This window comes from Acipenser ruthenus, chromosome 37, assembly GCF_902713425.1.
Source record: "Acipenser ruthenus chromosome 37, fAciRut3.2 maternal haplotype, whole genome shotgun sequence".
Classification (NCBI taxonomy): domain Eukaryota; kingdom Metazoa; phylum Chordata; class Actinopteri; order Acipenseriformes; family Acipenseridae; genus Acipenser; species Acipenser ruthenus.
This window is the reverse complement of record NC_081225.1, coordinates 4217957-4232556: the sequence shown is the minus strand read 5'-3', so window position 1 is coordinate 4232556 and position 14600 is coordinate 4217957.

Sequence of the window (14600 nt, the reverse complement as noted above, 5' to 3'; positions counted from 1 at the left end):
TGGTTACGTTACGAACTGCTGCCCATGGGCACTTTACAAAATCCTGCCCGTGGCCATCTCACGTAATGCTGCCCATGGTTACGTTACGAACTGCTGCCCATGGGCACTTTACAAAATGCTGCCCTTGGTCATGTCACGAAATGCATGCCCGTGGTCATGTCATGAAATGCATGCCCTTGGCCATGTCATGAAATGTATGCCCGTGGCCATGTCACGAAATGCTGCCCGTGGTCATGTCATGAAATGCATGTCCATAGTCATGTCACGAAATGCATGCCCGTGGTGATGTCATGAAATGCATGGCTGTGGTCATGTCACGAAATGCTGCCCGTGGCCATGTCACGAAAAGCTGCCTGTGGCCATGTCACGAAATGCTGCCCTTGGTCATGTCACGAAATGCATGCCCGTGGTCATGTCATGAAATGCATGCCCTTGGCCATGTCATGAAATGTATGCCCGTGGCCATGTCACGAAATGCTGCCCGTGGTCATGTCATGAAATGCATGCCCGTGGTGATGTCATGAAATGCATGGCTGTGGTCATGTCACGAAATGCTGCCCGTGGCCATGTCACAAAAAGCTGCCTGTGGCCATGTCACGAAATGCTGCCCTTGGTCACGTTACGAAATGCTCCCCGTGGTCACATTACGAAATGCTGCCTGTGGCCATGTCACGAAAAGCTGCCTCTGGCCATGTCACGAAATGCTGCGCGGGGTCATGTTACGAAATGCTGCGCGGGGTCATGTTACGAAATTCTGCCCGTGGTCACGTTACGAAAAGCTTGCCCGTGGTCACGTCACGAAATGCATGCCCGTGGTCATGTCATGAAATGCATGCCAATGGTAATGTCACGAAATGCTGCCTGTGGCCATGTCACAAAATGCTGCCCATGGCCATGTCACGAATTGCATGCCTGTGGACATGTCACAAAATGCTCCCCGTTTCCATGTCACGAAATGCTGCCCGTGGCCATCTCACAAAATCTTGCCCGTGGCCATCTCACGTAATGCTGCCCGTGGTTACGTTACGAACTGCTGCCCATGGGCACGTTACAAAATGCTGCCCCTGGTCATGTCACGAAATGCATGCCCGTGGCCATGTGATGAAATGCATGCCCGTGGCCATGTAACGAAATGCTGCCCATTGTCATGACACGAAATGCATGCCTGTGGCCATGTCACGAAATGCTGCACTTGGTCATGTCACGAAATGCTGCGCGGGGTCATGTTACGAAACTCTGCCCGTGGTCACGTTACGAAATGCTGCCCGTGGTTACGTTACGAAATGCATGCCTGTGGTCACGTCAAGAAATGATGCCCATTTTCACATCATGAAATGCTGCCAGTGGTCACATTACGAAATACACCCCTTGGTCATGTCACGAAATGCATGCCCGTGGTCATGTCATGAAATGCATGCCCTTGGCCATGTCATGAAATGTATGCCCGTGGCCATGTCACGAAATGCTGCCCGTGGTCATGTCATGAAATGCATGTCCGTAGTCATGTCACGAAATGCATGCCCGTGGTGATGTCATGAAATGCATGGCTGTGGTCATGTCACGAAATGCTGCCCGTGGCCATGTCACAAAAAGCTGCCTGGCCATGTCACGAAATGCTGCCCTTGGTCACGTTACGAAATGCTCCCCGTGATCACATTACGAAATGCTGCCTGTGGCCATGTCACGAAAAGCTGCCTCTGGCCATGTCACGAAATGCTGCGCGGGGTCATGTTACGAAATGCTGCGCGGGGTCATGTTACGAAATTCTGCCCGTGGTCACGTTACGAAAAGCTTGCCCGTGGTCACGTCACGAAATGCATGCCCGTGGTCATGTCATGAAATGCATGCCAATGGTAATGTCACGAACTGCTGCCTGTGGCCATGTCACAAAATGCTGCCCATGGCCATGTCACGAATTGCATGCCTGTGGACATGTCACAATATGCTCCCAGTTTCCATGTCACGAAATGCTGCCCGTGGCCATCTCACAAAATCTTGCCCGTGGCCATCTCACGTAATGCTGCCCGTGGTTACGTTACGAACTGCTGCCCATGGGCACGTTACAAAATGCTGCCCCTGGTAATGTCACGAAATGCATGCCCGTGGCCATGTGATGAAATGCATGCCCGTGGCCATGTAACGAAATGCTGCCCATGGTCATGACACGAAATGCATGGCTGTGGTCATGTCACAAATTGCTGCCCGTGGCCATGTCACGAAAAGCTGCCTGTGGCCATGTCACGAAATGCTGCCTTTGGTCATGTTACAAAATGCTCCCGGTGGTCACGTTACGAAATGCTGCCTGTGGCCATGTCACAAAAAGCTGCCTGTGGCCATGTCACGAAATGCTGCACTTGGTCATGTCACGAAATGCTGCGCGGGGTCATGTTACGAAACTCTGCCCGTGGTCACGTTACGAAATGCTGCCCGTGGTCATGTCAAGAAATGCATGCCTGTGGTCATGTCATGAAATGCATGCCCATGGTCATGTCACGAAATGCTGCCTGTGGCCATGTCACAAAATGCTGCCCGTGGCCATGTCATGAAATGCTGCCTGTGGCCATGTCACGAAATGCTGCGCGGGGTCATGTTACGAAATGCTGCGCGGGGTCATGTCACAAAATGATGCCCGTGGTCACGTTACGAAAAGCTTGCCCGTGGTCACGTCACGAAATGCATGCCCGTGGTCATGTCATGAAATGCATGCCAATGGTAATGTCACGAAATGCTGCCTGTGGCCATGTCACAAAAAGCTGCCTGTGGCCATGTCACGAAATGCTGCACTTGGTCATGTCACGAAATGCTGCGCGGGGTCATGTTACGAAACTCTGCCCGTGGTCACTTACGAAATGCTGCCCGTGGTTACGTTACGAAATGCATGCCTGTGGTCACGTCAAGAAATGATGCCCATTTTCACATCACGAAATGCTGCCAGTGGTCACATTACGAAATACACCCTTTGGTCACGTTACGAAATACTGCACGTGGTCACGTTACGATATGCTGCCCCTGGTCACGTTACGAAATCCTGCCTGTGGTCATGTCACGAAATGCATGCCCGTGGTCATGTCACAAAATGCAACCGTGGTCATGTCACAAAATGCAACCGTGGTCATGTCAAGAAAAGCTGCCTGTGGCCATGTCACAAAATGCTGCCCTTGGTCACATTACGAAATTCTGCCCGTGGTCACGTTACGAAATGCTGCCCGTGGTCATGTCAAGAAATGCATGCCTGTGGTCATGTCATGAAATGCATGCCCATGGTCATGTCACGAAATGCTGCCTGTGGCCATGTCACAAAATACTGCCCGTGGCCATGTCATGAAATGCTGCCCGTGGCCATGTTACGAAATGCAGCCCGTGGCCATGTTACGAAATGCTACCGGTGGCCATGTGACGAATTGCATGTCCGTGGCCATGTCACAAAATAATCCCCGTGGCCATGTCACGAAATGCTGCCCGTGGCCATGTCACAAAATCCTGCCCGTGGCCTTCTCACGTAATGCTGCCCGTGGTTACGTTACGAACTGCTGCCCGTGGGCACGTTACAAAATGCATGCCCTTGGCCATGTTACGAAATGCTGCCCGTGGCCATATCACGAATTGCATGCCCGTGGACATATCACAAAATGCTCCCTATGGCCATGTCACGAAATGCTGCCCATGGCCATGTCACAAAATCCTGCCCGTGGCCATCTCACGTAATGCTGCCCGTGGTTACGTTACGAACTGCTGCCCATGGGCACTTTACAAAATGCTGCCCTTGGTCATGTCACGAAATGCATGCTCGTGGTCATGTCATGAAATGTATGCCCTTGGCCATGTCATGAAATGTATGCCCGTGGCCATGTCACGAAATGCATGCCCGTGGTCATGTCATGAAATGCATGTCTGTAGTCATGTCACGAAATGCATGCCCGTGGTGATGTCATGAAATGCATGGCTGTGGTCATGTCACGAAATGCTGCCCTTGGTCACGTTACGAAATGCTCCCCGTGGTCACATTACGAAATGCTGCCTGTGGCCATGTCACGAAAAGCTGCCTCTGGCCATGTCACGAAATGCTGCGCGGGGTCATGTTACGAAATGCTGCGCGGGGTCATGTTACGAAATTCTGCCCGTGGTCACGTTACGAAAAGCTTGCCCGTGGTCACGTCACGAAATGCATGCCTGTGGTCATGTCATGAAATGCATGCCAATGGTAATGTCACGAAATGCTGCCTGTGGCCATGTCACAAAATGCTGCCCGTGGCCATGTCACGAATTGCATGCCTGTGGACATGTCACAAAATGCTCCCCGTTTCCATGTCACGAAATGCTGCCCGTGGCCATCTCACAAAATATTGCCCGTGGCCATCTCACGTAATGCTGCCCGTGGTTACGTTACGAACTGCTGCCCATGGACACGTTACAAAATGCTGCCCCTGGTCATGTCACGAAATGCATGCCCGTGGCCATGTGATGAAAAGCATGCCCATGGCCATGTAACGAAATGCTGCCCATGGTCATGACACGAAATGCATGGCTGTGGTCATGTCACAAATTGCTGCCCGTGGCCATGTCACGAAAACCTGCCTGTGGCCATGTCACGAAATGCTGCCTTTGGTCGTGTTACAAAATGCTCCCGGTGGTCACGTTACGAAATGCTGCCTGTGGCCATGTCACAAAAAGCTGCCTGTGGCCATGTCACGAAATGCTGCACTTGGTCATGTCACGAAATGCTGCGCGGGGTCATGTTACGAAACTCTGCCCGTGGTCACGTTACGAAATGCTGCCCGTGGTTACGTTACGAAATGCATGCCTGTGGTCACGTCAAGAAATGATGCCCATTTTCACATCACGAAATGCTGCCAGTGGTCACATTACGAAATACACCCTTTGGTCACGTTACGAAATACTGCACGTGGTCACGTTACGATATGCTGCCCCTGGTCACATTACGAAATCCTGCCTGTGGTCATGTCACGCAATGCATGCCCGTGGTCATGTCACAAAATGCAAAAGTGGTCATGTCACAAAATGCAACCGTGGTCATGTCACGAAAAGCTGCCTGTGGCCATGTCACAAAATGCTGCCCTTGGTCACATTACGAAATGCTGCAAATGGCCATGTAACGAAATGCTGCCTGTGTTCATGTCACGAAATGCTGCCCGTGGCCATGTCACGAAATGCTGCCCATGGCCATGTCACGAAATGCTGCCCGTGGTCATGTTACGAAATGCTACCCGTGGCCACGTTACAAAATGCTGCCCCTGGTGACGTCATGAAATGCATAACCGTGGTCAGGTCATGAAAATCATGCCCTTGGCCTTGTCAAGAAATGCTGCCTGTGGCCATGTCACGAAATGATGCCCGAGGCCATGTCACGAAATGCTTCCCGTGGCCATGTCACGATATGCTGCCCGTGGCCATCTCACGAAATGTTGCCCGTGGCCATGTCACGAAATGCTTCCCGTGGTCATGTCACGGAATGCTGCCTGTGGCCAAGTCACGAAATGCTGCCCATGGCCATGTCACGAAATTTTACCCATGGCCATGTCACGAAATGCTGCCTGTGGCCATGTCACAAAATGCTGCCCGTGGCGATGTCGCGAAATGCTGCCCGTGGCCATGTTACAAAATGCAGCCTGTGGCCATGTTACGAAATGCTGCCCTTGGCCATGTCACGAATTGCATGCCTGTGGACATGTCACAAAATGCTCCCCGTGGCCATGTCACAAAATGCTGCCCGTGGCCATCTCATAAAATCCTGCCCGTGGCCATCTCATGTAATGCTGCCCGTGGTTACGTTACGAACTGCTGCCCGTGGGTACGTTACAAAATGCTACCCCTGGTCATGTCACGAAATGCATGCCCGTGGTCATGTCATGAAATGCATGCCCGTGGTCAGGTCATGAAAATCATGCCCTTGGCCTTGTCAAGAAATGCTGCCCGTGTCCATGTCACGAAATGATGCCCGAGGCGATGTCATGAAATGCTTCCCGTGGCCATGTCACAAAATGCTGCCCGTGGCCATGTCACGAAATGTTGCCCGTGGCCATGTCACGAAATGCTTCCCGTGGTCATGTCACGGAATGCTGCCTGTGGCCAAGTCACGAAATGCTGCCCATGGCCATGTCACGAAATGGTACCAATGGACATGCCACGAAATGCTGCCTGTGGCCATGTCACAAAATGCTGCCCGTGGCGATGTCGCGAAATGCTGCCCGTGGCCATGTTACGAAATGCAGCCCGTGGCCATGTTACAAAGTGCTGCCTGTGGTCTTGTCACGAATTGCATGCCTGTGGACATGTCACAAAATGCTCCCTGTGGTCATGTCACGAAATGGTGCCCGTGGCCATGTCACAAAATCCTGCCCGTGGCCATCTCACGTAATGCTGCCTGTGGTTACGTTACGAACTGCTGCCCGTGGGCACGTTACAAAATGCTGCCCGTGGTCATGTCACGAAATGCATGCCCATGGTCATGTCATGAAATGCATGCCCGTGGCCATGTCATGAAATGCATGCCCGTGGCAATCTCACGTAATGATGCCCGTGGTTACATTACGAACTGCTGCCCGTGGGCACGTTACAAAATGCTGCCCTTGGTCATGTCACGAAATGCATGCCTGTGGTCATGTCATGAAATGCATGCCCTTGGCCATGTCATGAAATGCATGCCCGTGGCCACGTCACAAAATGCTGCCCGTGGCCATGTCACGAAATGCTGCCCGTGGCCATGTAACGAAATGCTGCCCGTGGTCATGTCACGAAATGCATGTCTGTTGTCATGCCACGAAATGCATGCCCGTGGTGATGTCACGAAATGCATGGCTGTGGTCATGTCACGAAATGCATGCCTGTGGTGATGTCACGAAATGCATGGCTGTGGTCATGTCACGAAATTCTGCCCGTGGTCACGTTACGAAATGCTGCCCGTGGTCACGTCAAGAAATGCATGCCTGTGGTCATGTCATGAAATGCATGCCCACGGTCATGTCACGAAATGCTGCCCGTGGCCATGTTACCAAATGCAGCCGGTGGCCATGTTACGAAATGCTGTCTGTGGCCATGTCACGAATTGCATGCCTGTGGCCATGTCACAAAATGCTCCCAGTGGCCATGTCACGAAATGCTGCCCGTGGCCATGTCACAAAATCCTGCCCGTGGCCATCTCACGTAAAGCTGCCCTTGGTTACGTTATGAACTGCTGCCCGTTGGCACGTTACAAAATGCTGCCCTTGGTCATGTCACAAAATGCATGCCTGTGGTCATGTCATGAAATGCATGCCCTTGGCCATGTCACGAAATGTATGCCCGTGGTGATGTCATGTAATGCTGCCCGTGGTTACGTTACGAACTGCTGCCCGTGGGCACGTTACAAAATGCTGCCCTTGGCCATGTCACAAAATGCATGCCTGTGGTCATGTCATGAAATGCATGCCCTTGGCCATGTCATGAAATGCATGCCCGTGGCAATCTCACATAATGCTGCCCGTGGTTACGTTACGAACTGCTGCCCGTGGGCACGTTACAAAATGCTGTCCTTGGTCATGTTACAAAATGCTGCCCCTGGTCATGTCACGAAATGCATGCCCGTGGCCATGTGATGAAATGCATGCCCGTGGCCATGTAACGAAATGCTGCCCATGGTCATGACACGAAATGCATGCCTGTGGCCATGTCACGAAATGCTGCACTTGGTCATGTCACGAAATGCTGCGCGGGGTCATGTTACGAAACTCTGCCCGTGGTCACGTTACGAAATGCTGCCCGTGGTTACGTTACGAAATGCATGCCTGTGGACATGTCACAATATGCTCCCCGTTTCCATGTCACGAAATGCTGCCCGTGGCCATCTCACAAAATCTTGCCCGTGGCCATCTCACGTAATGCTGCCCGTGGTTACGTTACGAACTGCTGCCCATGGGCACGTTACAAAATGCTGCCCCTGGTAATGTCACGAAATGCATGCCCGTGGCCATGTGATGAAATGCATGCCCGTGGCCATGTAACGAAATGCTGCCCATGGTCATGACACGAAATGCATGGCTGTGGTCATGTCACAAATTGCTGCCCGTGGCCATGTCACGAAAAGCTGCCTGTGGCCATGTCACGAAATGCTGCCTTTGGTCATGTTACAAAATGCTCCCGGTGGTCACGTTACGAAATGCTGCCTGTGGCCGTGTCACAAAAAGCTGCCTGTGGCCATGTCACGAAATGCTGCACTTGGTCATGTCACGAAATGCTGCGCGGGGTCATGTTACGAAACTCTGCCCGTGGTCACGTTACGAAATGCTGCCCGTGGTCATGTCAAGAAATGCATGCCTGTGGTCATGTCATGAAATGCATGCCCATGGTCATGTCACGAAATGCTGCCTGTGGCCATGTCACAAAATGCTGCCCGTGGCCATGTCATGAAATGCTGCCTGTGGCCATGTCACGAAATGCTGCGCGGGGTCATGTTACGAAATGCTGCGCGGGGTCATGTTACGAAATTCTGCCCGTGGTCACGTTACGAAAAGCTTGCCCGTGGTCACGTCACGAAATGCATGCCCGTGGTCATGTCATGAAATGCATGCCAATGGTAATGTCACGAAATGCTGCCTGTGGCCATGTCACAAAAAGCTGCCTGTGGCCATGTCACGAAATGCTGCACTTGGTCATGTCACGAAATGCTGCGCGGGGTCATGTTACGAAACTCTGCCCGTGGTCACTTACGAAATGCTGCCCGTGGTTACGTTACGAAATGCATGCCTGTGGTCACGTCAAGAAATGATGCCCATTTTCACATCACGAAATGCTGCCAGTGGTCACATTACGAAATACACCCTTTGGTCACGTTACGAAATACTGCACGTGGTCACGTTACGATATGCTGCCCCTGGTCACGTTACGAAATCCTGCCTGTGGTCATGTCACGAAATGCATGCCCGTGGTCATGTCACAAAATGCAACCGTGGTCATGTCACAAAATGCAACCGTGGTCATGTCAAGAAAAGCTGCCTGTGGCCATGTCACAAAATGCTGCCCTTGGTCACATTACGAAATTCTGCCCGTGGTCACGTTACGAAATGCTGCCCGTGGATATGTCAAGAAATGCATGCCTGTGGTCATGTCATGAAATGCATGCCCATGGTCATGTCACGAAATGCTGCCTGTGGCCATGTCACAAAATACTGCCCGTGGCCATGTCATGAAATGCTGCCCGTGGCCATGTTACGAAATGCAGCCCGTGGCCATGTTACGAAATGCTACCGGTGGCCATGTGACGAATTGCATGTCCGTGGCCATGTCACAAAATAATCCCCGTGGCCATGTCACGAAATGCTGCCCGTGGCCATGTCACAAAATCCTGCCCGTGGCCTTCTCACGTAATGCTGCCCGTGGTTACGTTACGAACTGCTGCCCGTGGGCACGTTACAAAATGCATGCCCTTGGCCATGTTACGAAATGCTGCCCGTGGCCATGTCACGAATTGCATGCCCGTGGACATATCACAAAATGCTCCCTATGGCCATGTCACGAAATGCTGCCCATGGCCATGTCACAAAATCCTGCCCGTGGCCATCTCACGTAATGCTGCCCGTGGTTACGTTACGAACTGCTGCCCATGGGCACTTTACAAAATGCTGCCCTTGGTCATGTCACGAAATGCATGCTCGTGGTCATGTCATGAAATGTATGCCCTTGGCCATGTCATGAAATGTATGCCCGTGGCCATGTCACGAAATGCTGCCCGTGGTCATGTCATGAAATGCATGTCTGTAGTCATGTCACGAAATGCATGCCCGTGGTGATGTCATGAAATGCATGGCTGTGGTCATGTCATGAAATGCTGCCCGTGGCCATGTCACTAAAAGCTGCCTGTGGCCATGTCACGAAATGCTGCCCTTGGTCACGTTACGAAATGCTCCCCGTGGTCACATTACGAAATGCTGCCTGTGGCCATGTCACGAAAAGCTGCCTCTGGCCATGTCACGAAATGCTGCGCGGGGTCATGTTACGAAATGCTGCGCGGGGTCATGTTACGAAATTCTGCCCGTGGTCACGTTACGAAAAGCTTGCCCGTGGTCACGTCACGAAATGCATGCCTGTGGTCATGTCATGAAATGCATGCCAATGGTAATGTCACGAAATGCTGCCTGTGGCCAAGTCACAAAATGCTGCCCGTGGCCATGTCACGAATTGCATGCCTGTGGACATGTCACAAAATGCTCCCCGTTTCCATGTCACGAAATGCTGCCCGTGGCCATCTCACAAAATATTGCCCGTGGCCATCTCACGTAATGCTGCCCGTGGTTACGTTACGAACTGCTGCCCATGGACACGTTACAAAATGCTGCCCCTGGTCATGTCACGAAATGCATGCCCGTGGCCATGTGATGAAAAGCATGCCCATGGCCATGTAACGAAATGCTGCCCATGGTCATGACACGAAATGCATGGCTGTGGTCATGTCACAAATTGCTGCCCGTGGCCATGTCACGAAAAGCTGCCTGTGGCCATGTCACGAAATGCTGCCTTTGGTCTGAAACAGAGGTTTGGTATGAAACAGAGACTAACAGAAGTAGATTGGAGTAAAATAGAGAAAACATCCACAGAAAAAGGGTGGCTGTTTTTTAAAAATGTAGTACTAGAGGCACAAAACAATTACATCCCAAAAGTAGACAAATCTAAATCTAAAACAAAATGGCCAAAATGGTTTAATAGATCAATTAAAAAAAATATTCAGCGAAAAAAGGCACTTTACAGAGCGTTTAAAAGGGACCAAAAACAAAGCACACAGAAAGAGTACTTGGAACTGCAAACACAAGTCAAAAAGGAAGTTAGAAAGGCCAAGAGAGAGATAGAAATCAATATTGCTAAGGGGGCTAAAACCAATTCCAAAATGTTTTTCCAATATTATAACAGCAAGAGAACATTCAAAGAGGAGGTTAAATGTCTAAGAGACACAAATGGCAAAATCATAGATGAAGAAAAAAAAATAGCAAATATATTAAATGATTACTTTTCACAGGTTTTTACAAAGGAGGACACGGACAACATGCCCCACATGTCGACCTGTTCCTATCCAGTTTTAAATAACTTTAGCATAACAGAGGCAGAAGTGTTAAAGGGACTAGGAGCTCTTAAAATAAACAAATCCCCTGGGCCGGATGAGATCCTCCCAATAGTACTCAAAGAAATGAAAGAAGTTATTTACAAACCGCTAACCAAGATCATGCAACAGTCTCTTGACACAGGGGTTGTACCAACAGACTGGAAAATAGCAAATGTAATACCAATCCACAAAAAGGGAGACAAAACCGAACCAGGTAACTACAGACCAATAAGCCTGACTTCTATTATATGTAAACTTATGGAAACTATAATAAGATCCAAAATGGAAAATTACTTATATGGTAACAATATCCTGGGAGACAGCCAGCATGGTTTTAGGAAAGGGAGATCATGTCTAACTAACCTACTTGACTTTTTTGAGGATGCAACATTGAAAATGGATAACTGCAAAGCATACGACATGGTTTATTTAGATTTCCAGAAAGCATTTGACAAAGTCCTGCATAAAAGATTAATTCTCAAACTGAACGCAGTAGGGATTCAAGGAAATGCATGCACATGGATTAGGGAGTGGTTAACAGGTAGAAAACAGAAAGTACTGATTAGAGGAGAAACCTCGAAATGGAGTGAGGTAACCAGTGGTGTACCACAGGGATCAGTATTAGGTCCTCTGCTATTCCTAATCTACATTAATGATTTAGACTCTGATATAGTAAGCAAACTCGTTAAATTTGCAGACGACACAAAAATAGGAGGAGTGGCAGACACTGTTGAAGCAGCAAAGGTCATTCAAAATGATCTAGACAGCATTCAAAATTGGGCAGACACATGGCAAATGAAATTTAATAGAGAAAAGTGTAAAGTATTGCATGCGGGCAATAAAAATGTGCATTATAAATATCATATGGGAGATAGTGAAATTGAAGAAGGGAACTATGAAAAAGACCTAGGAGTTTATGTTGACTCAGAAATGTCTTCATCTAGACAATGTGGGGAAGCTATAAAAAAGGCTAACAAGATGCTTGGATATATTGTGAGAAGTGTTGAATTTAAATCAAGGGAAGTAATGTTAAAACTCTACAATGCATTAGTAAGACCTCACCTAGAATATTGTGTTCAGTTCTGGTCACCTCGTTACAAAAAGGATATTGCTGCTCTAGAAAGAGTGCAAAGAAGAGCAACCAGAATTATCCCAGGTTTAAAAGGCATGTCGTATGCAGACAGGCTAAAAGAATTGAATCTATTCAGTCTTGAACAAAGAAGACTACGCGGCGATCTGATTCAAACATTCAAAATCCTAAAAGGTATAGACAATGTCAACCCGGGGGACTTCTTTGACTTGAAAAAAGAAAAAAGGACCAGGGGTCATAAATGGAGATTAGATAAAGGGGCATTCAGAACAGAAAATAGGAGGCACTTTTTTACACAGAGAATTGTGAGGGTCTGGAACCAACTCCCCAGTAATGTTGTTGAAGCTGACACCCTGGGATCCTTCAAGAAGCTGCTTGATGAGATTCTGGGATCAATAAGCTACTAACAACCAAACGAGCAAGATGGGCTGAATGGCCTCCTCTCGTTTGTAAACTTTCTTATGTTCTTATGTTCTTATGTTCTTACAAAATGCTCCCGGTGGTCACGTTACGAAATGCTGCCTGTGGCCATGTCACAAAAAGCTGCCTGTGGCCATGTCACGAAATGCTGCACTTGGTCATGTCACGAAATGCTGCGCGGGGTCATGTTACGAAACTCTGCCCGTGGTCACGTTACGAAATGCTGCCCGTGGTTACGTTACGAAATGCATGCCTGTGGTCACGTCAAGAAATGATGCCCATTTTCACATCACGAAATGCTGCCAGTGGTCACATTACGAAATACACCCTTTGGTCACGTTACGAAATACTGCAGGTGGTCACGTTACGATATGCTGCCCCTGGTCACATTACGAAATCCTGCCTGTGGTCATGTCACGCAATGCATGCCCGTGGTCATGTCACAAAATGCAAAAGTGGTCATGTCACAAAATGCAACCGTGGTCATGTCACGAAAAGCTGCCTGTGGCCATGTCACAAAATGCTGCCCTTGGTCACATTACGAAATTCTGCCAGTGGTCACGTTACGAAATGCTGCCCGTGGTCATGTCAAGAAATGCATGCCTGTGGTCATGTCATGAAATGCATGCCCATGGTCATGTCACGAAATGCTGCCTGTGGCCATGTCACAAAATGCTGCCCGTGGCCATGTCATGAAATGTTTCCCGTGGCCATGTTACGAAATGCAGCCCGTGGCCATGTTACGAAATGCTACCGGTGGCCATGTGACGAATTGCATGTCCGTGACCATGTCACAAAATAATCCCCGTGGCCATGTCACGAAATGCTGCCCGTGGCCATGTCATAAAAATCCTGCCCGTGGCCTTATCACGTAATGCTGCCCGTGGTTACGTTATGAACTGCTGCCCGTGGGCACGTTACAAAATGCATGCCCTTGGCCATGTTACGAAATGCTGCCGTGGCCATGTCACGAATTACATGCCCGTGGACATATCACAAAATGCTCCCTATGGCCATGTCACGAAAAGCTGCCTGTGGCCATGTCACAAAATGCTGCCCTTGGTCACATTACGAAATTCTGCCCGTGGTCACGTTACGAAATACACCCTTTGGTCATGTTATGAAATACTGCTCGTGGATACGTTAAAATATGCTGCCCCTGGTCACGTTACGAAGTGCTGCCTGTGGTCATGTCACGAAATGCATGCCCGTGGTCATGTCACGAAATGCAACCGTGGTCATGTCACGAAATGCTGCCTGTGTTCATGTCACGAAATGCTGCCCGTGGCCATGTCACGAAATGCTGCCCATGGCCATGTCACGAAATGCTGCCCGTGGTCATGTTACGAAATGCTACCCGTGGCCACGTTACAAAATGCTGCCCCTGGTGACGTCATGAAATGCATAACCGTGGTCAGGTCATGAAAATCATGCCCTTGGCCTTGTCAAGAAATGCTGCCTGTGGCCATGTCACGAAATGATGCCCGAGGCCATGTCACGAAATGCTTCCCGTGGCCATGTCACGATATGCTGCCCGTGGCCATCTCACAAAATGTTGCCCGTGGCCATGTCACGAAATGCTTCCCGTGGTCATGTCACGGAATGCTGCCTGTGGCCAAGTCACGAAATGCTGCCCATGGCCATGTCACGAAATTTTACCCATGGCCATGTCACGAAATGCTGCCTGTGGCCATGTCACAAAATGCTGCCCGTGGCGATGTCGCGAAATGCTGCCCGTGGCCATGTTACAAAATGCAGCCTGTGGCCATGTTACGAAATGCTGCCCTTGGCCATGTCACGAATTGCATGCCTGTGGACATGTCACAAAATGCTCCCCGTGGCCATGTCACAAAATGCTGCCCGTGGCCATCTCATAAAATCCTGCCCGTGGCCATCTCATGTAATGCTGCCCGTGGTTACGTTACGAACTGCTGCCCGTGGGTACGTTACAAAATGCTACCCCTGGTCATGTCACGAAATGCATGCCCGTGGTCATGTCATGAA